The sequence below is a fragment of the Pelodiscus sinensis genome, chromosome 17 (genome assembly GCF_052426305.1).
Source record: "Pelodiscus sinensis isolate ZL-2025 chromosome 17, ASM5242630v1, whole genome shotgun sequence".
In the NCBI taxonomy this organism is placed as follows: Eukaryota; Metazoa; Chordata; order Testudines; family Trionychidae; genus Pelodiscus; species Pelodiscus sinensis.
This window is the reverse complement of record NC_143068.1, coordinates 32,002,113-32,029,788: the sequence shown is the minus strand read 5'-3', so window position 1 is coordinate 32,029,788 and position 27,676 is coordinate 32,002,113. Positions and strand designations below refer to the sequence as shown.

Below are 27,676 nucleotides of genomic sequence, written 5' to 3'. Positions count from 1 at the left end.
ACAGGGAGTGTGGGCGTCTGATTCTGTCCTCTCCATCTGTGTTGCTCTCGGGCTCCTGACTTATGCTGGTGTACGTGCGTGGGGAGAAGCAGCCCCTTGCTCTCTGGGCTTGCAGTCTAGCACCTTTCACCAACCACTAAATTCACACTTTCAGAAAAGCACAGACATGAACAGTGAGCTGCTCTCACATCAGGGGAAGGCTGATGGCCTGGAAAATGGGTCCCAGTGAAACAATAGAAAGTTAATGGGGCTCTGTGCAGGGGCGGGGAGAGGCACCCGGACCCAGCAGCCACTAAAGAAGACAGGGTAGAAAAGCAAACTGCAAGCGCACGGCAAAATCATGCATGCACGGGGAATGAGCGCTCTCCTCTGAAAGCCAGTAATCTCCAAATTCTACCAGGTCTCTGCGCCTGGCAGCTTAAGAAGCCCTTAATTAAAGTGACTTTCTGTGCGGCTTCATAATATTTGTTTAAAATGAGCTGGAGGAAATAGCGAGTTGCAGCTGGATCAAACACAGGGCTGACAGCAAGCTTGGGGGAGCTGAGCACAAGGGGAGAATTTAAGGACAGACAACTGAATGAGTCTGGAGAATTGACAAGAATCAGAGGGGTAGCCGTGTTAGTCTACGTGCATCTGACGAAGTGGGTCTTTGCCCACGAAAGCTTATGCTCCAACACTTCGTATAGTCTACGGTGCCACAGGACTCCTTGCCACTTTTGGAGAACTGACAATTTTCAATAGCCTGAGATTGCAGGAGAGATAAATGCAGGTTATTTACTTGTTCCCATAATATAAGAACTAGGGGTCACCAAATGAAATGAATAGGTAGCAGGTTTAAAGCAAACAAAAGGAAGTTTTTCTTCATGCAGCACACACTCAACTTGTGGAACTCCTTGCCAGAGGATGTGGTGAAGACTTGTACTTTAACAGGGTTCCAAAAAGAGCTAGATAGATTCATGGAGGTTAGGTCCATCAATGGCTATTAGCCAGGATGCGTAGGAATGGTGTCCCTAGCCTCTGTTTGTCTGGAAATGGATGACAGGAGAGGGATCATGTGAGGATTTCCTGTTGTGTTCACTCCCTCTGGGACATCTAGCATTGGCCACTGTGGGCAGACAGGACACTGGGCTGGATGGACCTTTGGTCTGACCCAGTCTGGCCGTTCTTATGTTCAGGTTAATACAATCCAAAAGCACTAATATCACATGGCAATACCTGTAAAACATAGGAGCTTCCGCTGACTAAAAGGCAGAGAAGCAGAGACAGACTGGGGTGGGTAGGCTGCCCCAAGAAAGGCCAGTGCTAGCTAGGGATGTGTGACTAAGCTGGGGGGAGAGGTAGATACGCTTAAGGGCAGAGATAGGGTACAGAATGACTTAGACAAATTGGAGGATTGGGCCACAAGAAATCTGATGAGGTTCAACAAGGACAAGTGTAGAGTCCTGCACTTGGGACGGAAGAATCCCAAGCATAGTTACAAGCTGGAGACCAACCGGTTAAGTAGTAGTTCTGCAGAAAAGGACCTGGGAGTTAAAGTGGATGAGAAGCTAGATATGAGTCAACAGTGTGCCCTTGTAGCCAAGAAGGCTAATGGCATATTAGGTTGCATTAAGAGGAGCATTGCCAGCAGATCCAGAGATGTCATCATTCCCCTTTATTCGGCTTTGGTGAGGCCGCATCTGGAGTATTGTGTCCAGTTCTGGGCCCCCCACTACAAAAAGGATGTGGACGCATTGGAGAGGGTCCAGTGGAGGCCAACCAAAATGATTAGGGGGCTGGAGCATATGACTTATGAGGAGAGGCTGAGGGACTTGGGTCTGTTTAGTCTGCAGAAGCGAAGAGTGAGGGGGGATTTGATAGCAGCCTTCAACTTCCTGAAGGGAGGTTCCAAAGAGGATGGAGAGAGGCTGTTCTCAGTAGTGACAGATGGCAGAACAAGGAGCAATGGTCTCAAGTTGTGGTGGGAGAGGTCCAGGTTGGATATTAGGAAAAACTATTTCACTAGGAGGGTGGGGAAGCACTGGAATGGGTTACCTAGGGGAGTAGTGGAGTCTCCATCCCTAGAGGTGTTTAAGTCTCGGCTTGACAAAGCCCTGGCCGGGTTGATTTAGTTGGAATTGGTCCTGCCTAGAGCAGGGGGCTGGACTTGATGACCTTCTGAGGTCTCTTCCAGTTCTATGATTCTATGATTCTATGATGTGTCTCAGTGCACATAACAAAATTTATTCCACACACAGACTGGAAAAAATTAGAGGGAACGTTAGTCAACATCCCTTAGAAAGGAGCTCTAAGCAGCACCCCTCCCAGCTCTCGCAGGGTGTGTCCACACAGTAATTAGACACCATGTCTGGCTAGTGCTGGCAGACTTGGGTTCAGGCTAAGGGACTGTTTATTTATACAGACATTTGGGCTTGGGATCTTCCCACCTCACAGGGTCCTAAAGTCTGTGTGTACGTCTCCACCACAATTACACAGCCCCATAGCCCATACCCCGCCAGCTGGTTTTGAACTGTAATGTGGGCATGCCCTCCGTGCCTGCCTGAAGGGCAGCGGCTATAGCTGATTTCATGGTGGAGCTCCTCTCTAACAGTCCCTGTTCTCTCTCAGGCACCCATCCCCAGCCTCCAAGTCCCTCTCCGCTGCCCAAAGCACCACAGCGGCAGCAAACACCTCCCCCTCCCATCGGCAACAGGCCAGACGGTTGTGCCCTGTCCCACGAGACGCGGCTGTCGCCATGGTGATCCCTGCACTGCTGGGCTCAGTTACGGCACCTGATTATAGCTACGAACGAAACGTGCTCCCCAAAGCTCCAGCGGGTCCAGAACCCCAGGGATCCCGCCCCCTCGGGCAGCAGCTCCCTGACTGTGGGTGGCCCAGGGTGAAAGTTGATGCCTTCAGCCTTCAGCAGGGGCAAATTACAGGCTTCCTTCCTGGGGCTGATGCCCTGGGCCTTTGGCTATGGCCTCCCCTTCCAGGAGCCATGCGGATCAGGCTTTGGATTTGGCTCTCCCACCTGGTCTCAGTGCTGACTCCCCACCAAACACAGAGTTCAGTTCAAGGCCTCTGTCCTGCTCATCTCACCTCCCCATGGGACTGGCCTGGCTCCCTGAGAGACACCCATCCTCCCACAGCCGGGGCAGTGAAACTATCCGCCCTGGGCGAAGGCTTGTGAGCGTGGGAGACAGAAATCTCCTGGGAGAACGGCGCTGAGGAGGGCACTGCCGCAAGAGAGGAGCGCTGCCGCAGGCTAGCGGTTTCCAGGACTCAACACAAAACCCACATCTTCAGCTTCGTTTCCCCCCTCACTAATTTCTTCGCACCCACTGCAACGCGCCCACTCGCTCCCGCACACAAATATAAACAAACATGTTGAGAACGGCCAGAACAGCCTCTCGCCCGCTGTGAGGAGAGAGATTATCACAAGTTATTTCTATATTTCATTCCTTGGAGGGGGTGCTCAGACTCTGGTGTCGAGGACCAGCGACGCAGTTGGACTGGCAATGAGGCTCCATAACTAGAAATTGTCTTGAAGAGACGAGGTACATTAAGAGATTACATAGGCAGCAGTGCTTCACCAGCACACACCCCTTCCCTCTAGCAGTGGTTCCCAAACTTTTCAGCATCACGCCCCCTTTTTGATTTTTGAGAAACCCTCATGCCCCTCCACCCCCCCCCCCCCCCCCATAGCAGCAAAACTTGTTGAGAAAAAAAAAAAAAAGGAACTGACCGGAGCCGAAAAACAAAAATAGCAGCGAAACTTCACGCCCCCCCAGGGGGGCACACACCCCAGTTTGGGAACCAATGCGTCTAGCATCTAAGGCGGCCATGACTTTGTGATGGTGGCCATCTTGGCTGACACAATAGGCACGTCCAGTGCTAAAAGCAGAAGCTACTACAGCAGAGCTATAGCTCCCTACTTAGGGCTGAAACAAACTCCTGTTCTCCGTGGCTGGTAACACGCACTCACCAGGGGCTGTCAGCCTCTGTTGGAAAGAGCAGCATTTCCACAGGTGGTTGTCAGCGGTAAGCGGGGCACATGCAGGCTACAGACGAGACAAGGACAAACAGCTGAAACAGAGGCTGAGACATTAATTCTAGGTGTGGACAAGGCTTGAGGCTTTGATCCTATTAGCGTTTTGTTGGGAAATCTCCCCCCACAGTTACTCTACCAGAAGCTCCACCAGTGGGAGCAACAGCAACGGTGGTAGCCCTCCTTTATACACTGGCTGTCCTCAGCCAGTCTAGTTAAGAACACTTGCGCCCCGTTTACATGGGCACTCCCACCATTGCCTTCATCACTGGGGCAGCATGTGTACTAGTGCAACAGCAGGAGACGTCTAGATAAATCCTCATGTAGAGAAGGGTGCAGATTCCATGACATCCTGTCCTGTACTATAGCTAGCTCTGATCCCTTATAGCTCACACAGGAGCATCTTCAGCTGAGATGGTGACCTCTTCTCTGGGGGAGGCAGGACATTGCTGTGGGGAACAGTTGTGGATGACATGCCGGCTTGCTCAGAGAGACTGCTCTACACACAGACAAGGCCATGGAAAGATGGCAGGATATCTGGCAGGCAGAGAGCTCTGGGGGAGATACACACCCCACAATGAAACAGCCACAGATAAAGGCGATTTTCAGAAATGCCTTAAGCCAGTACTGAACCTAGTGCTGAGAGCTCTCCCTGGGCTTTCTACTGTCTCTTGTGCCCAGAAATGGTCTAGGAAGTCCTGCTGGAACAGAGACAAACATCTGCTGGGAAATTCAGAACAGGCCATAAGGCGTGTCTGGGACAGGGTAACTCCAGAGGAAAGACTATTTGAATCTTTCTCATAGGGGTATTTCAGGCACTGAATAGTGACCAAAGAAACATTCCTTGTACTTTACAGCCACTGTCTTCCAGGAGCTTTCCAAAAATGGGTAACTATCATTCTCCCCACGCCATTGGTAGAGTCAGGAACAAACACCAGCAATCCCTGATTTTAACAGAGAGAAGATACTAGTTTCCCTTTGGGAGGAGTTTCTTTGCATAGTGAAATTTAAAAAAAAGCATTTTAAAAGGTCCTGTAAGGAAGAGTGACACAGACGTTAGTTCGAATTAACTTTGATAGGTGCTACACTAGCGCTCGGCTAGTTCGAATTTAAATCGAACTAGCGGAGCGCTTAGTTCGAACTAGGTAAACCTCATTCTACGAGGACTAAGCCTAGTTCGAACTTACTAGTTCGAATTAAGGGGTGTGTAGCCCCTTAATTCGAACTAGTGGGAGGCTAGCCCTCCCCAGCTTTCCCTGGTGGCCACTCTGGGCACCACCAGGGAAACTCTACTGCCCCCTCCCGGCCCCGGAGCCCTTAAAGGGGCACGGACTGGCTACGGTGCCCGTGCCAAGTGCAAGCCTGCCAGCACCCAGCCAGCAGACCCTGCACCTGGCATGGCTCGAGCCAGCCACCCGATGCCCCCCAGCCCTCCCCATCTTCCCGGGACCAGGCTGGCGGCTCTCGGGAGCTTGCCCGGGACCGCAAGAGGCGGGCACCCGCCTGGTCTAGTGCGGACATCGTGGACCCTGTCCACGACCTCCGCACTAGGCACAGGAAAGTGGCCGTCTAGGGCAGGAGAGCTGCCAGCCTGGCCACCCAGGAACAGGTGTGCATGAAAATCAAGGTGGTCCACTGAGACCCCCGACACTGAGCCCTCAGCTTACAATGGCCGTACTGGGTCAGACCAAAGGTCCATCTAGCCCAGTAGCCTGTCTGCCGGCAGCGGACAACCCTAGGGACCCTGGAGGGGATGGACCGAAGACAGTGACCAAGCCATTTGTCTCGTGCCATCCCTCTCCAGCCTTCCACAAACTTTGGGCAGGGACACCACTCCTACCCCCTGGCTAATACCACTCCATGGACCCAACCTCCATCACTTTATCTCACTTCTCTTTAATCTCTGTTCTAGTTGTAGCCTTCACAGCCTCCTGCAGCAAGGAGTTCCACAGGTTGACTATTTGCTTTGTGAAGAACAACTTTCTGTTACTAGTTTGAAGCCTGCTACCCATTCCTTTCCTTTGGTGTCCTCTAGTCCTTCTATTATGGGAACTAATGAAGAACTTTTCTTGATGCACCCTCTCCACCCCACTCATGCTTTTATAGACCTCTATCCTATCCCCCCTCAGTCTCCTCTTTTCTAAACTGAAAAGTCCCAGTCTCTTTAGCCTCTCTTCATATGGGACCTGTTCCAAACCTCTGATCATTTTAGTTGCCCTCCCCTCTGCCACCCTCTCTCTTCCCCTCTCCCACCTCCTTTTCCCAGTCTCCCCAAGTTTTGTTCAATAAAGAGAGATTCTATTTTTGACCACACGTGTCCTTTATTTTGTATATCAAGAAAAGGGGCTAGGGAAGGGTAAGTGGAAGGAGGTGAGGGAGGAATGGGGTACGAGCCCCCGATGGAGAGGACTGGGCTGGCTCTGTGGGCTTCTGGGGGTGGAAGCTCTCCTGCAGCCCCCCAATTGCCCCCTCTCCCCAGATGGCAGCCTGCGGCAAGTGCAGCCGGTCTGATGGCCGAATGCTGTGATGTGCCCAGTATGGGCACTCAGGGCACTCCAAGCCAGGACTGCTTTGCAAGCGGGGCACCCCTGAGAACTGTATGTCCGGGGTGGGGGTCGGGTCCCTTTAAGCACAGCCCTCAGCTAGCCTGAGGTAGCATCTCCACGCTCTAAGTCCTCATCTGATGCCCTGCCGGCACTGCTTCCGGGCATTCTTAACCCCGGTTCAGGGTCCACTTAATGTGGACATGCTAGTTCGAATTAGCAAAACGCTAATTCGAACTAGTTTTTTAGTCTGGATGCGTTAGTTTGAATTAGCTGAGTTCGAATTAACTAATTCGAACTAAGTTAGTTTGAATTAGCGCTGTAGTGTAGACGTACCCTAAGGGCTTATCTATATGGCAATGGGACTGCACTAACAGGTTGGAAACAGGACCACCCTACTACATAGTAGGGAATTTTAAGTGCCGTCCAGAAAGAGCCACATGGGATCCTTAGTGCGTGACATGCTTGTGTGGGCTCAAATTTCCCCCTGCGGTGTGGATTAAAGCCCTAACACATGGGTCTGAAACTGGGCGGAGTGGCACTCTCCCAAGCTCTTCTTACCAGCCAAGCTCTGTCCGCTTGAGGTGCCAAAAGAAAACACCCTTTGCAGCAGGGTGAGCAGATGTTCAGAAGAGCCCAGCCCCCACTCGGCTCCCCTTGGTGGGGTTCACATCTATCCCGTGGCAGGCTAGATGAAGACACAGGTTTCTGCTTGATGGGTCTGTCTCTGTGCACACTGTGCAACCCCTCCCCCGCCACTGCAATCCCAGGAGGCGTTGTGCTGGTGGAAATGCAGTGGCAGGAGACATCCCGAAATGAAAGCTGAGATTATGGAAAGCAGCTGCAACATGACCCAACTGGAGTTCTGGCCCAGCCTGACTGGAGTCTTGGTACCCTGCTTTAGGAAAGATGATTAGAAGAAAGGTCTGATTTGTCATTAACATGCACCTTCTACAAACGAGGTGGACTCTAAGGGTACATCTAGACTACATGGCTCCGTCGACGGAGCCATGTAGATTTGTTTGTTCGGCAAAGGGAAATGAAGTCACAATTTAAATAATCGCGGCTTCATTTAAATTTAAATGGCTGCCCCGCTCTGCCGATCAGCTGTTTGTCGGCAGATTGGGGCAGTCTGGACACTCCCCTGCCGACATGAAAGCCCTTTATCGACCTCCCCAGTAAACCTCATCCTACGAGGCATAACAGGGAGGTCGATAAAGGGCTTTCAGGTCGGCACGGGAGTGTCCAGACTAGTGCGCTGAGCCAACAAACAGCTAATCAGCTGTTTGTCGGCTCAGCACGGCAGCCATTTAAATTTAAATGAAGCCGCGATTATTTAAATTGCAGCTTCGTTTCCCTCTGCCGATCAGCCTAATCTACATGGCTCCAGCGACGGAGCCATGTAGTTTAGACACACCCTAAGAGGGCATTGTTTGGACCCAGTTTAGATTTGGAGAGGGGAGCAGGTTCCATGGGGCTGAAATCTCCCATCAGGTTCCTGTCAGATTTCAGCCCCAGGCAGTGAAAATCCCATTGACTTTTTTCCTACCCCCTGTGATCGCATGTGAATCAGGCCAGGGAAACAATCCCTGCCTGATTCTGGAGCTGATCCAACCCTGATAGGGCAGATGGCGGACTGGAGACTCTCCCCGAGCCCTGCTGAAGCGTAAGCCCATCTCAGTCCGCTTAGAAAGTCCTCGACTGAGGCTTCCTCACCTTTTGCCACTGTGCCCATTGACGTTTCTTTGGGGGTTGCAGGATGCTGAGGCTGGGGGACCAGCAAGTACCCCCGGATGGTCAGGCAGGGACCCTACGGGCAGGGACCTCACAGGCAGGGACCCCACCCCTCCCTTTTAGATCAGTGGCGCGCTGTCTGAGAGGACAAGGGAACTGTGTGCTAGAGGCGGGGAGGGCAGGCTGGAGTCTATTCGGAAGGCAGTGCAGAGAGGAAGTAAGAGGCAGCTAAAATAAGCAGATGGGTGGACAGGGAGGAAATTCTACTAGTGAAACCGATAAGGGCTGGGTGTTTGTGGGGGAGGGGGGGATCTCTACAGGAAATAGGAACAAAACCCCAGAAAGAAATAGGAAGGTCACTCAGGGGGTATCTCACGGCAAGGAGGAGGACGTCAAAAAACAGGGGGAAACTCGGACCATCTGCTCACAAAGGGCATTTCAATATCATGCACTTGGCTGGAACGTGGCGGGAATGCAGAGAGCAGCGGGATCTCCGTGTCGAGGGAGGGGGCTCAGCAGTGACCGGAGAAAGCAGGCAGGCTTGTCATGCTGGGGAGATCTCGGAGGTGCTGCATGGGGGAGCCGTAAAGTGTAACGAGGCTGATTCCTGTTCTCCCAAGAGGCTGTGGTGGGGGCTGAACGGGCCCTGTAGCAGTGAGGCCGGCCCTGAAGGGCTGTGTGCTTGGGGCCAGCCCACCGGATTGCTGCGGGAAATGCTCCAGCACTCCATCCTGTGTTAACGGCCCGCCATGGGGCCTGAGGGAAGATGGCCAATTGCCTCAGAAAGGGCGGCAGAATGAGGGTGGAGAGAGCTACCCTAGTTCAGAGGACTGAGGGCAATCCGCTAGAGCAAGGGTGGGGAGCCTAAGGCCCATGGGCCGGATGCAGCCCCAAGCTTGCCTGGATCCAGCGCTTGAAGCTCAGGGCTCCCCTCCCAATCTGGCTCCTCCCGGCCAGATCCCACACGCCAAGCCACTTCCCAGCAGCTCCCTCCCACACACTGAACCCCTCATTTTGGCCCCACCCCAGAGCCTAGAAGTCCCCACAAAATCTACTAGCCTGGCCCCCTAGGCTCTGGGGTGCAAGGGGTATGTGGGGAGTGTCTTTCTGCTTCTCAGTCAGGGCCACTTTTTTTTTCTTCTTCCTTTGGTGCCGCCCCATCCTGGGCTTAGGCAGGAAGGAACTGGAAGGTTGAGCTCCAGCTTGGGGCTGCCTAGGAGTGGGGAACGAATTAGGATGCTGCTCCAGGAAGGGGGGCTGTGGGGATTCCACCCAAATGGCAGGGGAGAGATACCAGCGGGGGTTGGGCCCAGGGGAGGGGTCCATGTGTTCACCAGAGAACTGAACAAACTGGACCTCTGCAGGGGGATGTTTTAAATAACGTGGGGTATGTCTACACTACCACCCTAGTTCAAACTAGGGTGGTAATGTAGGCAACCGGAGTTGCAAATGAAGCCCGGGATTTGAATTTCCCGGGCTTCATTTGCATATTGCCGGGTGCTGCCATTTTTAAATGTTCGCTAGTTTGGACTCCGTGCCCGCGGCTACACGCGGCACGGACTAGGTAGTTCGGATTAGGCTTCCTATTCCGAACTACCGTTACTCCTCGTGGAACAAGGTGTACTGATAGTTCGGAATAGGAAGCCTTATCCGAACTACCTAGTTCGTGCCGCGTGTAGCCGCGGGCATGGAGTCCGAACTAGCGGACATTTAAAAATGGCGGCGCCCGGCAATATGCAAATGAAGCCCGGGAAATTCAAATCCCGGGCTTCATTTGCAACTCCGGTTGCCTACATTAACCACCCTAGTTCGAACTAGGATGGTAGTGTAGACATACCCGTGGACTGTGATTTGTGCCGTTGAGACGGGGTCCTGCCGTGGGGCAAACAGAGGAAAGGTGGATGGCCTCTGGCTAGGTGGGGTGTGGGAGGCAGCTGCCCCCTGCTCCACACCTTAAGGGAATACTTCTTGCCGAAGGGGACAAGTCCAGCCAAATTCTACCCTTACTCAGTTACCAGCCGGGAAGGGATGTGGATGGAGCTCATTATGCTCCAGCTCATGGGTTCCCAAATTGGGGGGCGTGCCCCCCTGGGGGTGTGTGAAGAAATTCCAGGGAGGGGCACGAGGCGACCTACCCCCCTCTCATTAATCCCCCCCCCCCAAGTTTTTCTGCTATTTTTGTTTTTCGGCCCAGGTCAGTTCCTTTTTTTTTGCTCAACAAGTTTTGCTGCTATGGGGAAGGGGGGGAGCATGAGGCTTTCTCAAAAATCAAAAAGGGGGCATGATGCCGAAAAGTTTGGGAACCCCTGCTCCAGCTAGTCTCTGCTCCCCGTGGCCACGGCAGCCCCTCGGAAGCAGAGTGTACTTTACAGGACACCAGTGGTTGCCTCGTCCTTCAAGCTGAGACGCACGGCCTGTGGGTGTCTCACAATGGACGATAGTACAGGCGGCGAGCGGGCAAGGCGAATCCCTGGCAGGAGCTGCCTGGCCTGGTAGGAGGAACGTGGTGAGGAAAAACGATCCTTAAAGACAAACTCAGGGAGGACATGCGGGGAGGTTGGGGGAGCTGCGTGTCCCACACAGTCAGAGAAACCCCCTCCCTGATTAGGAACGCTGGAGTGGCTGTAAATGAGGGTGAAATTCTCTGCCCAGAGGAGAGCGCGTAGGGGGAGGATGATGAATAAGGAATCTCTCTTCCAAGTGCAGGTAAATGCCCGTTTGGTGGAAAGCTGATGGCAGGGGCGTACACCAATCACTGCTAGAATGGGGGCCGGGTACTATAACCGGCTCTCGGCCTGGGTTGCAGGCAAGCCTTTCGGATTCTGGGGACTTGGGAAGGAAAGGCCAGGGAAAGAGGCAGTGAGGTCTCCAGGCAGGAGATGGGGAGTGATTTATGGGCAGGAAAGGTAAATGTTAGCTCCCTCCGGTGAGTTATTCGTCTCATTTTTCATGAGGGAATGGGGGCGAAGGCCAGAAATTCTCTGGGGCAGGAGCAGGAAGGAGAAATTGGGACCAGACCAGGAGAAATGAATAAGGCTCTCAAATAACTCCAGTGCCACGTACATGTGGTGCTGGATGGGGGAGCTGTCCCTCAGGCCAATCGCTTTACACCTACAGGAGAGGGCAGCAGTAGCAGGGTCAGCGGTGAGGAGAAGGGTTGGGTCTCCTTGATTACCAGCCCTTTGGGCCATTTAAAGGAGTGGCTCTGAGTGAAATCCTGCTACAGCGTCCTTAGGCAGAAGGGCCTGGTGGAGGAGCTCCAAGGGTGAAAGCAGGAGAAAAAACAGCAGCTCTACTAGACTCCAAAAGAAATGGCGAAGATAGGGAGGGGAAGGGGCAGTGTGGTACAGTGGTTAAGGTATGTTTCTGGGGGAGGGAGGTGTCTTGAGACCAGGGTCCTATTTGCAGTGGAGGCATTATGTCACTGTGACCTTGGGCCAGAGCTGGCCCAAGCAATGGGCTGACCAGGCTACTGATAGACCAGGCAGGGTCGGGGCCACGCATGCGACGGGTGCCCGGGAGCATGGCTACGCATGCGCCAGGCTCCTAGCGTCCGGGGGCACCGCGTGCCCTGGGGCGGGGCCACGCATGCGCCACACTCCCGGATGGCTCAGGCCAGCCCTGCCTTGGGCAACAGCATTTCACCTTGCTGTGCCTCGGTTTCCCCATGTGCGTAACATGGACCAACGACACTCTCCTGTATGCAAATAAAACATATCTTTGCCCAGTTCTGTGACTGGTGACTGCTTGGGAAATTGGGACTGTTTGATAGGGCTCCCACCATGTGCTCCAGAATTTTTTTTTATTTGATTAGTCTTTTAACGTGAAGGATTACAAAGCAAACCTTCAAAATGTCAACCCGATATATAAAGCCGTGCAGGGGCAACCGCCTGAGTCAGCAGCCAGCCTGAAATGGCAGCTCTGAAAGGTGTGGAAAAATGCTCCCTTTCATCTCAGTGGTTGGGTGTAGGATGCGATGCCTACCTCTGACCATTTCAATATTGTTCTAAGTATTTCACTGTGAGTAAAGCACCCCAGAAAGAAGACAGAGAATCGTGCTATCGAGAGCTGCATCTTTGCTGTGGGTAGCATCGCCTTTCAGTGCCAGGAGTGGGTAGGAGCTGGGCTTGTGGGCAGAAGGAGGAAGCACGACGCTACTCTTTTTCATCCCGTTTGTCCCAAGCCTTATGTGCGCAGCACCTTCGGTGTTGGGGGTGGCCCAGTTCTGAGCTTCCTGGCACTTCTGTTTGGATGTCACCTCCTGCAAGTTCCAAAAGTGTAGAGGGAATGTTCTAAATAGCAGTGGGCGGGACCCTGTGGTGAGGATGGGAAAAGAGGAAGGAGAGAAAAAAGGGACTCACGTAGCCCTTTGCCTCTGGCTAGTAGGCCCGGCAGCTTCCACGGCCTCTGGAGTTCCTTACAGATCAAAGAACAGTTCCATGCTGGCCACGAGCAGCTTGTAGGGTTGCCAACCCTCCAGGATTGGGCTGGAGTCGCCCAGAATTGGCAACACTCCCCCAGTGACTTTTGAAAAACTATCCTGGAGACTTTAATAGGATACTTTAGGGAAATGAGGTTCCCTCATGTTGGGGGAGAAAAACCTCCCAGAATCGCTTCAGTGAGAGTTGGTAACTCTACCCCCTCCTCCCTCCCATGCCAGGGGCTCTGTGGGGGAAAGGTGGACACATAAAAGCATAAAGCAGGGCCGGGGAACCTTTTTTGGGTCGGGGGCTGCTGACCCACAGAAAAATCAGTCGGGGGCTGCACACAAGTAAGAAGTAAAAAACAAAAACAACAAAACCCCCTCACTGACGTGCCCCCCCCCCCCCCCCGAGAAGCAGAAAGACCCTCCTCACATTCTCCTCGCTCACCAGAGCCTAGAGGAGCCCAGGCTAGTGGATTTTGTGTGCTCCAGCCTCGCTGTGGGGCAGCAGGGGGGCTGGAGCACCAGTGTGGGCTCCCCAATGCTGGGGGGGGAGCCCTGAGCCTCAGGGGCCAGATCCAGGCAAACTGGGGGCTACATCTGCCTCTCAGACCTGAGGTTCCTCACCCCTGGCATAAAGGGAAGGAAATGGGCACACAGCGCCCCTGCCGTGGGGGGACAGAATGAGAGAAATGCATCTAGACAGAGCTTCTGGAATATGGTAGAGGGGGAACCGCACCCCCTAGCATGGAGGGCAATGGAGGACCCTGGGGTGAAGGAATGGGGGACACACAGAACTAGGTGGCATGATGTGTGTGTAGCGGGGGAGTCTTGCAGGGAGTCCTTGTAACACAGTGGGGATTGGTGGGTGGCACACAAGGGGTCCACACCAGGGGCAGGACAGGGGGCAGGGAATGGAAGGAGACAAGGAATCCCTGCTGCCTTCAAGGAGTTCGGCCTGCAGAAGTTATTAAAAAGCTGCTCGTTACGACCTGCTAATTATTACAGAGCCCGGGACATGCTCCCTTCCCTGTCCCTGGAAAGTACCCAAGGGTGTTTGTATCCAGAGCATTAACCTAAACGGGGGAAGGGGAGAGAGCAAAGTCAGGAGGGCGCCCGCCGTGGACCGGGGAGGAGGGGGGCAGAGGCTGTGAGGGAAAGGAAGGGGGCAGCTGGTGAGCAAAGCCCGGTGCTGTGAGCTCCAAGGCGTCCTGCCCTCCCAGCGCTTGCAGGTGGAGGCTGCCTGTGTCGCCGGCCTTGGGCAGGGCCTCGGCTCCGGGGTCTTGGAGCCGGCCCAGTGCAGGAAGAGGCTGTTTCGCTGGACAGCAGGATACACAAGGCCACTCTGTCTCTGCCCTGGGAGTTTCCACATTAACCACATACTGTTTGCATTTGAGCATTTTCCCCTCCACAGGGCTGCTGCTGCCGGGGGGTTATTTCCTGCCCTTTTCGCTCTCCCCCCCCCCAACCCCCCCACCTTCCCCTGCTTGCAGAAGCCTGTCTGCTTCCTCTCTTACGCCCCGGGGGCTTTCCATGCTGCCAGAAAATAAATCTCAAGCTATTTTTAACAGAGGGGAAAATGCGAAGGTCTCCTGCAGCCTGGGTCTGCTGTGCTGATAACTGCAGCCAGGCTCCCCTGGTGAGATGAAGGAGGGAGAGGAATTCACAGGGAAGGATGTGGGAGGCAGGCAGGCCGGGCATGCTGCAAACCGCTTTAATCTCTCTGCCTTTGGGCAGGATATTCAGGGGAGGGGCAAGCCAGGGGGGCTCAGAGGGTTTCTCACGCTCAGATGGGGGCGAGGAGGGCGGGGGGGGGGGGGTTGTTGAAAGGATAGCTGTGGGGGATGAGGAGAGGAGGAGGGGGTGTCAGGGAGGCTGGGGCAATGCCACTTGTGGGAGGGTGGGGGACCATTCTTTGCAGAGCTCCAGTTACAGGGAGGCAAACATGCGAAAGGCCTCTGAGGAATTTGCCCGAAGCATTAACCCTTTTCCAGCCATGGGCGTGGCCCGCCCCAGTCTCCCGGCCCCGCTCACCAGCCCCCTTGCCTTGCTACTGCACGAGGGCCTCTGGGGTGGAAGAGCCAGCACTCAGCCCCTGCATCCAAGCAGCCCAGAGCGCTGAGGCAGGCGCCCGGCTGCAGGGTGTGTGCGCCCCGGTGAGATCCCCTCTCTCGGCTCCCCACAGCAGCAAGGGCCAGGGCACAAGAGAGGCCGCTTTCCCTGCCGGGTGACGGCGAAGGGCAAGTCCCCAGTAAGACACCAGCACCGAGGCCCAGTCACTGCAATGCCACCCCCGGCCCTGCCCCTGATGGCCCATTGCTATTCTTGTCTGCCTGGCTTTAGTGCAGGGTGGGGGAACCTACGGCCCAGGGGCCGGATGCGGCCCCTGGCTTGCCTGCATGCGGCCCCCGAGGCTCAGGGCTCCCTCCCCAGCATTGGGGGGCCCGTGCTGGTGCTCCATCCCCTTCCCCCCGGCTGTCCCACTGAAGGACTGGAACACACAAAAGTCGACTAGCCTGGACCCCTCTAGGCTCTGGTGTGTGAGGGGAACGGGGGGAGTGGCTTTGTGTGGCCCCTGCCTGATTTTTCAGTGGGTCAGTGGGCCCTGACCCAAAAAGGTTCCCCGCCGCGGCTGTAGTGCCTCTCTCCCCCGGGGATCAGGGCACCACCGTCCCATGCTGAGTGGCTTGGGCCCTAGAGCAGGGCCAAGCTGTCAGCTGCAACGCGCCTGTGCTGCTCTGGGAATCACCGTTGAGCGCCGGCTGGGTGCAGCCGGGCGTGGGGCTAGTGTGCTGTGGTCGGTGCGGGGGGGGGAGGGCAGGGTTCGAAGCGCCTGCTGTCTGCCCGGGCACATGAAAGCAGCCCTGGGCCCCTTCTGGTCGCTTGGCTAGTTCCCCTGCAGGGCGGTGGGGGCTGCACGAGTTCCCGTCTGCAGGCAGCTGCAAGCTCTGCTCCCCCAGCCCCTGCCTTACGGATAAGGGGTCCTGGTTCGAACTCTCTAGCCCGGGGCGTCCCACTCGGGAGGAGGCGCGAGTCCTACCCAGAGCTCTGCGAGGGCAAATTTACTCAGCTCCCCCTCTCCCCCGCTTCCCTGGCGCCTGATTCTGCAGCCTCTGCTCGGCCCTTGGAGTGCGGGGAGCGAGGTGCGACTGCTCCCCCTGAGGAGAGCCAAGCCCTGGGCAGAGCCAGCAGCAATGGCTGCCTAACGCACGGAGGGGAGCCAGCGAGGCTGAGTCCCGGACCCCTGGCGGCGTGGCCTGTGTCTCATCTCCCTGCTCCGTGGGTCACGGTGGGGGGCAGGGGAGTTAATGTTCGGGGCTGTTCATTATCTGCGATGCTGCCCCCTCCTGGACCAGACTCCAGCAAAGCGACCCCAGGGGTCGGGGAAGATGAAGGGGGTTACCATGGCTACCATAGGGGTGGAAATACCCAGCCTAGCAAACTCCAGGAGGTTTCTCTCAATCTGCTCTCCTCTCCATGGGCAAAGCAGAGGGGGCCCGTCCCAGCCACCTGGGGCACATCTGGAGGTGGGAGTCGGCCACCAACACCCTCCCATGGGTGCTGGCAGAGGGGGCTCTGCTGGATCAGCCCGTGAGTATTCCCTGTCAGGGGAGAGCAAGCCGCTTCTCCGAAGTCAGAGACAGCAGCTTCTGGGGGAGTCTGCTGGGCGGCAAAGGGGCCACCGTGCTGGCGAGGTGCTCTCCGTGGGCGCCCGGGCAGAGCCAGGCAGGAGCCAGCCAGCCCCCAATGTTCCTGGGTGGGGCTGGCAGCAGCGAGTGGACTTTGGGTCCCACTCGTGTCTCCTGCCATCGCAGCCCCCACCAGGTACGGCGGCAGAAACCGCCTGAGAATGCTGCTCTCCTGGGCCTCCGGCAGCTGCGCTCAGTGTATTTGTATCCCAGCCTTGCTTGCCTGTCCCCAGGCTGGCTCTGACAGGTGGGTGAGGGAAGCCGAGGCGTCTTTCTCCCCACCAGTGAAATGCACCCAGGTCTGGGGTGGGACAAGCTGTGTCACAGTACCCCTCAGGGCATAGGCTGGAGGAAGGAAGGAAGAACACTGCAGCCAGTTGAGGTTTTATGGTGGGGTGTAAATTTCCGTTGGAGGGGTGCCGGTGTCTCTGGCCACGCACAGGGCTCTCTGTCAGTTTCTCCTGCCACGCGGTGCGCCACACACGTCTGGCCCCTCCTGATAATTAGAGAGGGGATGAATCTAGCTCTGGATCCAGATCCCTTCTCCCCTCTCCCTGTCTCAGAGCGAAGTGGGGGTTCAGCCTGGAACCCTGGCTCAGAACTTCAGTGGACCAAGCCAACCCCAGATCCAAACCTCTCCTGTTTTGGGAGGCTCCCAGTCCAGCTTAGGGGCGTAAGCGGTTCACAGTTGAACGGCTGCCTGGGAAGAATTAGGCTTAGCGGGATGCTTGCCGGGTAACCAGCTGGAAAGCCAACTACCCCAGTCTGGAGCAGGCCTGGCTGAGTCCTGCTGGCAGTGGGGAGGCAGCAGGCAGGACCATGCCTGCACTGCGCCCAGCCCCCCAGCCCTCGCCATACTGGAGCGGCCTGGGCAGCCAAGCAGGGCCTGGGCCTCGGGAGTGCTGGAGCGGCCCAGGCTGGTGGGACCCCGGCCTAGCCCTGGCTGCGCAGGAGTGTCCCAGGTAACCAGGCAGGATCCCAGCTCTAGCCAGAGTGGAGAGGCCTGGGTGGGTGGGTCAGCAGGACCTGGCCTCAGTTGCAGCAGCCTCGGTGGCCAGGTGGGACCCCAGCCCCGGACTCAGCCGCGCTGGGCCATCAGGCAGGATCCCGTCCCGGGAGGGTGGGTGGGAAGCAGGCCCCAGCTGCCGCCCTCCCTCCTGCCAACAGTTAACGAGTTAACCGGTCTAATTGTATTCGTTTAACCGGTTAACGATGCTAATGGTTATTTCCATCCCGAGTCCAGCTCCGGCCGGGAATGGCGAGGCTCAGGCCCCTCTCTGGCGCTGAGGCTGTTCCATGGCTCGTGCCCCGAGGCCCCACGGGCTGGGGTATGCGGGCGCAGCTCACAACAAAGCCAATAGCAGCTGCCCCTGGACTGAGGCTGGGCTGGGTCCTCAGCCCTGTGCTGGGGCTGGATCCGGGAGAGGCTGCGGAATGTAAGGTGGCCAGAGCGAGCGTGCTATTTCTGCCCCCTCCCTGCCCCCACATAGCCTCCTGCTTCTGCAATTCTCCTGCCCCCCTCCCTCCAGAACCGGCAAGGAGGGCGATGGTAAGGGTGTGGTCCCCTTGGCTTCCCGGGGAGGGGATGGCTTTGCACACAGAGATAATGCTTTGCAAGGCAGCCCCCTCCCTGCCCTCCAGCCCCGGGCTCTGTGTGGAGCAGCAGGGACAAGGGGGGTGGGCTGAGAGCGGGGGGTTGCAGCAGCCCCCAGAGAACAGAGAGCACTTGTGAGAGAGGCTGGGGAGGCCGCCTTGACGGGTATCCCCTGGGGACAAGGCTGGGACAGTTGCTGTTCCTAAGCTGTCCGGGACTTAGAAAGAAAGAGGCTGCAAACTAGACCAGATGGCTAATGCCAGAGGCTGGGGAAAGGGGAGCCCTGGCTGTGGGCAAGGCTGGGGCCCGGGATCCTCGGGCGGTGGGAGGGGGTGGCAGAAGAAATGGGAGAGGGATGAGCCCTCCACAAGCCTGTCTGTTCCGGCGGGGTACTGCAGGGCCCCAGGAACCAGGGATTCCTTGCACCTCTTTATTTCAGAGCAGGAGCTGCCTGAGCGGTGGCGATCAGCGCCCGGGGGGCGGAGGGGGCGATTGAGAATGGGCATGGGGTGTTCCTGGGGGTACAACATAGGGACCACCTTGGACAAGTCGCTTTCCGTCTCATGCGACCTCGGCTTGCCCTCTGGGCCACGGGGCAGAGACACGTCACCGGCAGGGGAGGGAAGGAGGCCCGGGTCCCGAGAGAGGGCTGGATTTTGTCCCGCTCCCCACAGAGTGGGCCAGAGAGGGGCTGGCTGCACGGTGTGGGATCTCTAGCTCTGACACCCGGCGCCGGACCCCTGGGCTGGCTCCATCCCTGGCTTTTCCCTGGCACTAAGTCCCCTCCGGAGTGAGACCATCTGGTGAGCTGCCTCCCCTCCTGGCTTCCCAGACACCCTGGGATTTGCGAGCTCGTGTCACCCCTGTGGCCACTGCTGTCACTGCCTGCTCTTCTCACCCCCCCTTTCCTAGCACCCTCCTTCTCCAACGTCAATTATCCCTCCCCAGGCCAAATCAATTCTCATTCCCCACTGAAAGAAATTCTGTCCCTTGCACATTCACAGTCAACACCCCCAACTCCCATTCCCCTCAGAACTCGAGGGGGCTGAAAGCACTGGGGGGGCGGGACGGGATCTGTAGCCCACCGGCAGGGGATGCTGGCCCTGGCAAGGCCGAGAGAGGGATGCTCAGGTCAGGAGGTAGCTGCTGGGAGCCGCTGCTACAGCTGTTAGGTCCTTATGGGTCTGGTGAGAAGAAGGACTGGAGGCTCAGAGTAGGGAACCAAAGAGGGTGGCACGTTGCCATGCTCTGGCCACACGATACGCTGAGAGCTTCCTGTTTCCCCATGTCTCCAGGAGCTGGGGCTTTAAGGAACACGTATAATAAAATCGTTTTTATTTTATTAAAACGTTCTCTCTTCCTGACCCGCGCCCTTTGGTGTCACCGATCCCCGGCGCTGCCCTTTGTCTTTTAGGGATATCGTTCCGCAGCTGCGCTAGTTCTGACACACGGGCTTTGGTACCGGGCAGTAGCTGCTGCTGTGACTCAGGTCAGCGCGGGAAGAAAGGGGATGAATAGAGGGGGAAGGGTACAAATACAAGCTGTTTCCACGCATTGATTGGGAGGGGAGCAGAAAACTGGAACGGGTGGAAATGTCTTTTATCGAATAAAGTTTCGGCTCCTGGCACGGCTCGGGCTCCCTGCCTCCCCTGGGCACCGCACAACTCACCTCTAGAGACAACACCTGTGAGCAATTCAGCCTTCTGGGCTGGGGATGGAAGGAGGAGCAATGGTCTCGAGTTGCAGAGGGGGAGGTCTAAGTTGGATATTAGGAAAATCTTCCCCTAGGAGGGTGGGGAAGCACTGGGATGGGTTCCCTAGGGAGGGGGTGAAATCTCCATCCCTAGAGATGTTTAAGTCCCAGCTTGACAAAGCCCTGGCTGGGTTGATTGAGTTGGGACTGGTCCTGATTTGAACAGGGGGTTGGATTTGATGACTCCTGAGGTCTCTTCCAGCCCTAGGGGTGTGTCTAGACTACATGGCTCCATTGACATTAAAATAAAAATGGCCGCCGCACTGTGTCGACAATCAGCTGATCCGGCACAGCGCGGCAGTCTAGATGCAGATTGGTCGACAAGGGAAGCCTTTGTCGACCGCTCCTGTAAACCTCGTTTCTCAAGGCATAAGGGAGTGGTCGACAAAGGCTTCCCTTGTCAACCGATCTGCGTCTAGACTGCCACACCGTGCCGGATCAGCTGATTGTCTGCACAGCGCGGCGGCCATTTTTATTTTCATCCCTGCTTCAATGACTATGTCGGGTAAACTAGTTTACAAGGCTCCGTTGACGGAGCCATGTAGTCTAGACACACCCTAGGATTCTACAAATCTATGACAGAGAAGCTGTGCCTTTCTGCCCTGTTCCTAATTTTTCACTGTGGGTCCTTTTGCCTCTGGAGCCCGAATCTCTTGGGACAAGGAAGGGCTGGTGTCTGACTCACCTTTCACCAACCCCAGCTGGATTTCAGGGCTTGCTCACCCTGCCTCCTTTGGGTGATGCTCTTAACTGAGAGAGACCATCTATCTCCTGGCTCCAGGACTCCCCTATGTTAAGCCAACAGGTTGAACGCACTTCTACTGTTCATCCAATGCCAAAGGTTTCTGGATGAGTCCATGCTTGAATTTACACCTTCTGGGGATCCCTTCTCCACTTCCCGGCTTTCTTTCCACAAGGAAAGTCCTGGCTGCCGCGCAGGTGACGTGTGTGATTGCTACTGATGAGGGAGTTGCTTGGTTCTTATCCCTCTGCCCTTCCAAGGGATGGGAGAAATCATTCTGGACATGTCACAGAAGGAAGAACTTGTAGCACAGAGATTCTCCTTGCCGGGTGCCCCATTGGGGCCAAGAATGGCCTGGATTTAACCGGTTCCTGGGTGTTTGTAGCTCTGAGCAGTTGGCTCCTTTCAAAGTCAGAAAGGGACTGGCTCAGGCATGTTTTCTTTTCAGCTGCTGTGAGGGAGAAGAAGCTGTCTCCAGAGACTCCCCCACCCGCCCCTGCCCACCAGAGCTTTCCTGGCCTGGAGCAGCAAGGGACAACTGAGTGGGCTGCACGAGGGGCCTCCTTCATCTCAGTGGCCACAAGATTGTTGTAACCGAGTTGGTCTCCCGGGACGGGCTGGTTTAGCTCAGTGCGTTGGCGTACCTAGGATTTGCAGGGGGTGCCAGTTGATCATAGCAGCGCTGGGACTGGCTGCAGAGGGCGCGCACGGCTCTCACGGTCCGTGTTGTGTGCAAACAGCCCGCACGTCCCATCATGGGCCCTGGCTTCACGGGCCTGTAGGACAAACATGACGCAGACAGAAACCAGCAGAATCTGGCCTCTCTGCGCGTGGGCAATGTCTCAGGGGTCACACATAGACCCTCGATGGGCTGCATGCTGCCCACAGGTCTGGCCTGGGGTCTGCCGATCTCCCTGTCCCTTCTCACAAACACCACCCCCTCCTCTCTCATGTAAGGAAAACCCCCCTGTCCCTCCGCCCGGTGATTCCTCCGGGGAGGGCTCTGACTGTAGGCAGGGGTGTGTGTGTGTGGGGGGGGGGGGGATCTTATTTTTTTAATCAAAGATCTGAAATGCTGATTGATGATCTAGCTGGTGGGATCTGGCTGTTCTGATTCTTTATTTACCCTTTGCACCGCGGTAGCTCCCAGCAGCCCAGGTCAGCGCGGTGGCCTCCATGCAAACAGCCCATGCCTCACAGGGCTTCCAATCGACCATAGGAGGACTTCGACTCGGGAAGGTGACAGTGACAAGAACGTGTGGAACCCACCCACGCAGCGTGGCTCACTATCCCACCCCGTGGCACTTAGACCCCTTAGAGAGAGAGAATGAGCTTGCCCTACGGCCCTTAGCTGAGGCTTTTAGCTCAAGCTGTAGGGGCTCACGCACTACGCTCCAGAGATCCCAGGTTTGGTCCCCCTGTCGGCATTACACATGCACAAGACAGGTCAGCTCTGCCTTCTAGGGGTGCTGGCTCCATTCTGTGTTGAAAGGGTGCATGTACCCTATCCACTGTGCCACTGGACCCCCCCACCCACCTTCAGGGCCCCCCAGATCCATCTTATGTTCAAAGGGTGCCAGGTCCCACCATCGCAAAGCTGGCATTGGGTTACCCCATTCTGGGTGGGTGGGGCTCAAGCCCGGAATCCTGCGGTCCTGCCCCCCTCCCCCCCCCCCCCCCCGGTGATCCCAGTGCCGCCAGCAACACTTGGACTGGAAGGAGAGAGGGCGCTTGACTTCCTGGCCCGGGGCAGGGAGGGTGTTCCATGACAGCAGGGAGGAACATGTCTGTGGGAGGAGCAGACAGAGACCCTGGGCCCGATCCTGAGCCTCGTGAGCAGAGTTTGCTCAGCCTGCTAATGCACCCAGCTGGGCTTTTAGCACTGCCATCGCCAGACTTTCCGGGAGCCATCCGGGCAAAGTCCTTCCTGCTGTGGGAGACAGAGGGGCAGCGGTCTAGCCTCAGAGACGATCTCCAGCTACTGGGGAGGGAGCCTGGGGCTGCAAACATCCCCACAAAATTGCCCTTGACTGGTGTGTGGAAAGGGGGACAGAGCTGCAGAAAGAAACAGACGAAAGCCCCATGGTCCTGCCTTCCATGGTGGGCGGCCCCATCAAAGGAGCAGCATCGCTTAGCCTGTTCCCACCCTGCCCCCCACCTCTACTTTCATCTGCTTGGACCCTGCCCTTCCTCCCGGCCTGCAGGAGCCTGAACTCTGCAAGGGGAAATAGCCTGTGAGTCACTGTGTCTGCTGCCAAGGAGCGGGGGCTTGGCTTGCTTGTGCCTGAGGCCAGCTCTGCTGGGTTGGAGGATGTAGGGCCACGGCTTGGCCCCATGCTCGGATCCTGGGCGCTTTGTTTGTCAGCGCTGGACCTACTTGCTTCTGGGGCTCTCCCAGGCTGCAGACACCCCCCTGCTGACTCAAAATACAACCCAGGAAAGTAAAACCAGAACAGCAGCAGCCCCCGCTCCCCTCCACACCACGCAGCCAGTCAACCAGGGAAACACTGCAGCTCAGACTTTCCTGACCCCTTGGCTGGCCACCGAAGTATGTCTACACTGGAGCCGGAGGGGGGATTTCCATATCGGCGCAAGCACCAATTCACAACAACTAGCAGCATCACTGAAGCAAAGCAGGTAGCAGGACGGGCAGGCTGCCCCGTGCACAGTCCTGGCTGAAGCTCTCCAGTGCCAGGGTAGACCAACCCCAAACACGCTCAACCCCCGCCCAACACCAGGTCCCAAGGCAGGTCCCAAGGCAGGGGAAATCAATGCAGTGCACCTGCCGTCAGCCCCCTCTCTCCGGGAGGTCCCACACGAGCACTTCTGTTGACCTCACACTGCTCGCTGGAGTGATGGGGGAGGTGGGCTCTCAGGTAGTTTGGTTTCAGGCCACGTAGGGCTTTACAGGGCAACACCGCCACTTTAAGCTGCACTTGGAGCCAATCAGCAGCTAGTTTGCAGATCCAAAAGCAGGGGTGACATCTGCCCCCGGCCAGATCCTCCTCTTCACAGGTGAGTCTCCACATTCAACACCGAGTTCCTCAAGGATTTCCAATGCGGCCTAGGCGGAGAGCACAGTGGTCCAGCCCAGAGGTGACAAAGATATAGTTCCCGGGCAGCCTGGGCTCATCCGGGAAGAAAGGACATGTGCGGATAGATAGAAGCGATGCTGGTCAGTGCTGTTGTTTGACTCTGACTGGACCCCCCCGGTGTGGATCTGGATGACAACGGAAGGGTGAACGCCCTCAGTCAGGGCTGGCATCGTTCAACCCAGAACCCTAATGTCATTGGAAAATCAGGGCCCTCGCCCTTTGTGGAATCATGGTTTTTTTTTTTAATGTACCAGTCATCTTGTGCACGACACGAACTGAAGGCCGGAGTCCTTGTCTGTCTCCTGAGAGATACAGATGGAATGAGGGTACCTAGGGTGCATCTACACTGCACGGCTATTTCGGGATATTGGAGGTAACCCAAAATAACTATCCCGCGTCTTAACAAGCCTCCTGTTATTTCGAAATATTTTTGGCATTCCAGAAACCCTTGTTCCACGAGGGTTAAGGGATGTCTCGAAATAGCACGTTATTTCAAAATTCAGTCGAAATAAGATACACAGTTTGCCACCCTGCACCATCTGTTGGCATTTTGTGTGAGAGGAGGCTGTTGACTGCAAGGTGAGTCTCATCCCAGGGACCCAACTTGATGCAGGCCTCCGGGGTACCCTAGGGACAAGAGCACGGAGCCTCAGCTTCCTGTGACTTTAGGACACTCCTCTCTCCTGCCTCACATGGGATCACAGGAAGATCAGGCTGGAGCTGGGAACAGCAGGAAAATGGTGGCTAATCAGTTTTAGGGTCAGTGCTGATGCACTAACGCATCAAAGATTAAGGCCATGCCAAGGATTCTGGGCGACATAAGACGCAGCTAAAGCCAGAGGCTCCTAAGGGAGGCGAAGGAAGGTTAGAAACCCTGGTAAAATCCCTTGTTGTTCCTTCTGAATCTTTCCCTCGCTGCTGTGCTTGGATTAAGATTTCAGCGAGACAGTGACAATGAATATGAGATGCAATTTGCCTACAGACAAATCCTGCTAGGATTGTGTGGTAGGTGAATCGTCGGCCACTTCAGCTTTTCTCTTCCCCCTCTTGCAACCCCTGGATTAGAGAATAGATGGTCTGTAATTTAATTGCATTCCTCTGACTTTTACTCCCTATTTCTTTTCTGGGGAGCTACTATCACTCTTGTGGCAACCCGGGCCGAAACTCCGGGGGAGGTGACCCAACGCGGCAGGGAGTGCAGATCAGATGTGGTACATTTGCTAAAGGAATCTGAAATGCTGACCCAGAAAAAAGAGGAAGCATTCCCCGAGAGGGCCTGGCCCATCACATGAAAAGTACACCCAAGCCGGGTTTTTCCGCTGGCAGCAGAACCACGGAGGAGAAGGGGACAGTCCCCTGGAGGCGGGGGTGCACCAGGCAACATCTGTGCAGAGTGACAAAGACAGACAGACAGGCGGGGGAGCAGCTCGACTCTCTTTCAGGGAAACCTGCAAATCTCCAGGCAAGGATTTGCCTCTGACTGCAGGAAGCACGTGGGTTAACAGTCTTGCAGGAGGGCCAAGAGAGGCAGAGGACCCTGCCAGCCTGGTCTTCATGGAGAGTGAGGTTAGGACAATCCTGCCTTGGATTTCGGGGACAATCTGGAACAGCATCTAGGGACTGCTCTAGGGAGGAGAATAACTGGATTTCGGAGGCCATCTGGAACTCACAGCCTAGAGAAGAAAATAACCTGAACTGGACTCTTTGCCTGTCTGGAATGGACTCTGTGCTTAACACTGATCTGCAGCAAGGTGTACGGAGGCCCAACTTGGGTTAAATGTTAAAAGAAACTGATTGGACACTAAGGAGTAAAGGGATTTAGTTTGCATAACTCCCACTAACAGTCCCCCAGGAGCAGAGGAATGGCCCTCCAATGAGCCATCTAGGCCGGTATTCTGTCTGAGGCAGTGGCCACTGCCAGATGGCTCAGAGGAAGACCTAAGCTCCCCATAATGCACCTAATTGTGCAATATTGTAGAGGGAAAAGTGTCCTGATCCCAGCTGGTAATCAGTTTAGCCCCGGAGTCATTAGCTGCGGTTACTCCAGCTCGTTTAAGGAAAGAGGCTCCGTTTAATGTGTGCATCTAATCCTTTAACAGAAAAATCTTTCCGGGATGTTTGTGGCAATAATCATGTGGCAGGGAGTTCCGTGGGATCGCTACCTCGTGTGTATAAAAAGGCAGGTTCCTTGTCTGTGTTTTAGATCCACAGCCTTTTCATTTCCATTAGAGTCCTCTTTCTCCTTGACACTGTTCCCCTGGGCCAGCCCCCTGACCTGCCTTCCTCCATCCCCAGAATGAATTCCTAGGGGGGCAGGAAAGAGCTGCCGTTTCATAGCGCTCAGCTGCACCAAGCAGCAGGCCAGGACTGGGGGTTCACAATGCTGCACCCAACTGAACCAGCAAGACTGGGTATAAGTAGGCCCCGGCAGACGCCAACTCAGCAGGCACTAACAGCCGTGTAGTGCTCACCAGCTTGGGTTAGTGCTTGCTACAGCGTGTGATCCCTTTGCAGGACAGGAGACCATGATTGAGGTGCTGCCTGAACAACTCCAGCTCCAAGTGGAAATCAGGGCTGTGGCCAGCGAGGAGCCTTGGAAGCAGAGCTCAGACGGGATGCTGGAGGGGGCGCCGTGGGGCTCAGCAGGAGACCGTTTCCAAATGGGTTACCCACAACCAACAAGAGACCATGAGACTGGGCTGCCAGCCCGGGGGTCCCTTGATAATGGGGGCTTGCTTTTCAGTTGTGGGGGAGGTGTCAGGAAAACAGCTGGGGAGTGACTGTTCCCGGGGCACTGCGGGGAGGGGCATTTCACCCAGGGTGTGGAGCCTCGCTCTAGGGCAGCGGGTTTCAAACGGTTTTGCTCGCGACCTAGTTGAAGAAAATTGTTGATGCCTATGACCCAGCATGATTATATCTCTTGAGTGCAGGCTCCAGGGCGAAAGTCTGGGGTGGGGCCAGAGATGGGGGCAGGGCCAGAGATGAGAGATTTGGGGTGCAGGCTTGGGGGTGGAGCAGAGGGGTTCAGTATTTGGACAGGGACTCTGGGTTGGGACGTGGAGGTGGCGTGTGGAGGGTGCAGGCTCTGTCTGGGGGTGCAGGCTGTGGGGTGGGGCTGGAGAGGAGGTGTTTGGGGTTCAGGAGGGGTTTCTGGGTTGGGGGCTCAAGGCTGGGATGGGGGTGGTGTGCAGGAGTACAGGCTCTGTCTGGGGGTGCAGGCTGTCAGATGGGGTTGGGGATGAGGTGTTTGGGGTTCAGGAAGGGTTTCTGGGTTGGGGGCTCAGGGCTAGAATAGGGGGTGGCATGTGGGGGGTGCAGGCTCTGTCTGGGGGTGCAGGCTGTGGGGTGGGGCTGGAGAGGAGGTGTTTGGGGTTCAGGAGGGGTTTCTGGGTTGGGGCTCAAGGCTGGGATGGGGGTGGTGTGCAGGGGTACAGGCTCTGTCTGGGGGTGCAGGCTGTCGGATGGGGTTGGGGATGAGGTGTTTGGGGTTCAGGAAGGGTTTCTGGGTTGGGGGCTCAGGGCTAGAATAGGGGGTGGCATGTGGGGGGTGCAGGCTCTGTCTGGGGGTGCAGGCTGTGGGGTGGGGCTGGAGAGGAGGTGTTTGGGGTTCAGGAGGGGTTTCTGGGTTGGGGGGCTCAAGGCTGGGACAGGGGATTGCTGGGGCAGAGGCTTGCCTCCGGTGGCTCCCAGTCAGTGACGCAGCGGGATGCTGAGGCCGGCTCCCTGCCTGCCCTGCCCAGGGGACCGCACTGCACCCTGGAAGTGGCCAGCAGCAGGTCCAGCTCCACAGGCCTCCCCTGCCCCAAGCTCTGGCTCCTCCCCCCCATTGGCTGTTCCTGGTTGTCGCCAGGCCTGGCCGAGCACAGATGGGTGGGGCTCACGCCGGGCTTGGGTTGCCATGGGACGGGCTTCATTGTTTGGCTGGTCTTGCTTTTCTGTCTTGTGGGGGTCGGCGACTCGCCTCCTCCTAGGAGCGGGGCCTACTGCTGGCCACTTGCAGGGCGCAGCGGGGTCCACAGCACCAGGCCAGGCAGGGAGCTGCCTCAGGGCCCCCGCTGGTCCCCTGGCCCCCC

The 27,676-nt window shown here is 56.3% G+C and overlaps 1 long non-coding RNA gene across 3 annotated transcripts in view; it reads left to right on the top strand.

Annotated features, from left to right (window-relative positions):
• The window catches only part of LOC142818830 (uncharacterized), a 77,302-nt gene that overhangs the window by 38,728 nt on the left and 10,898 nt on the right, over positions 1-27,676 (top strand). The window contains exon 3 of one of the 3 annotated variants that reach the window (XR_016347055.1): positions 26,118-26,687. The exons of 1 other annotated variant lie outside the window; for it this stretch is intronic. This is a non-coding gene — a long non-coding RNA (uncharacterized LOC142818830). Of the gene's footprint in view, positions 1-20,956; positions 22,070-26,117; positions 26,688-27,676 lie in introns of those variants that run through there. One more of the 3 variants, XR_012896480.2, reaches the window with a different exon arrangement.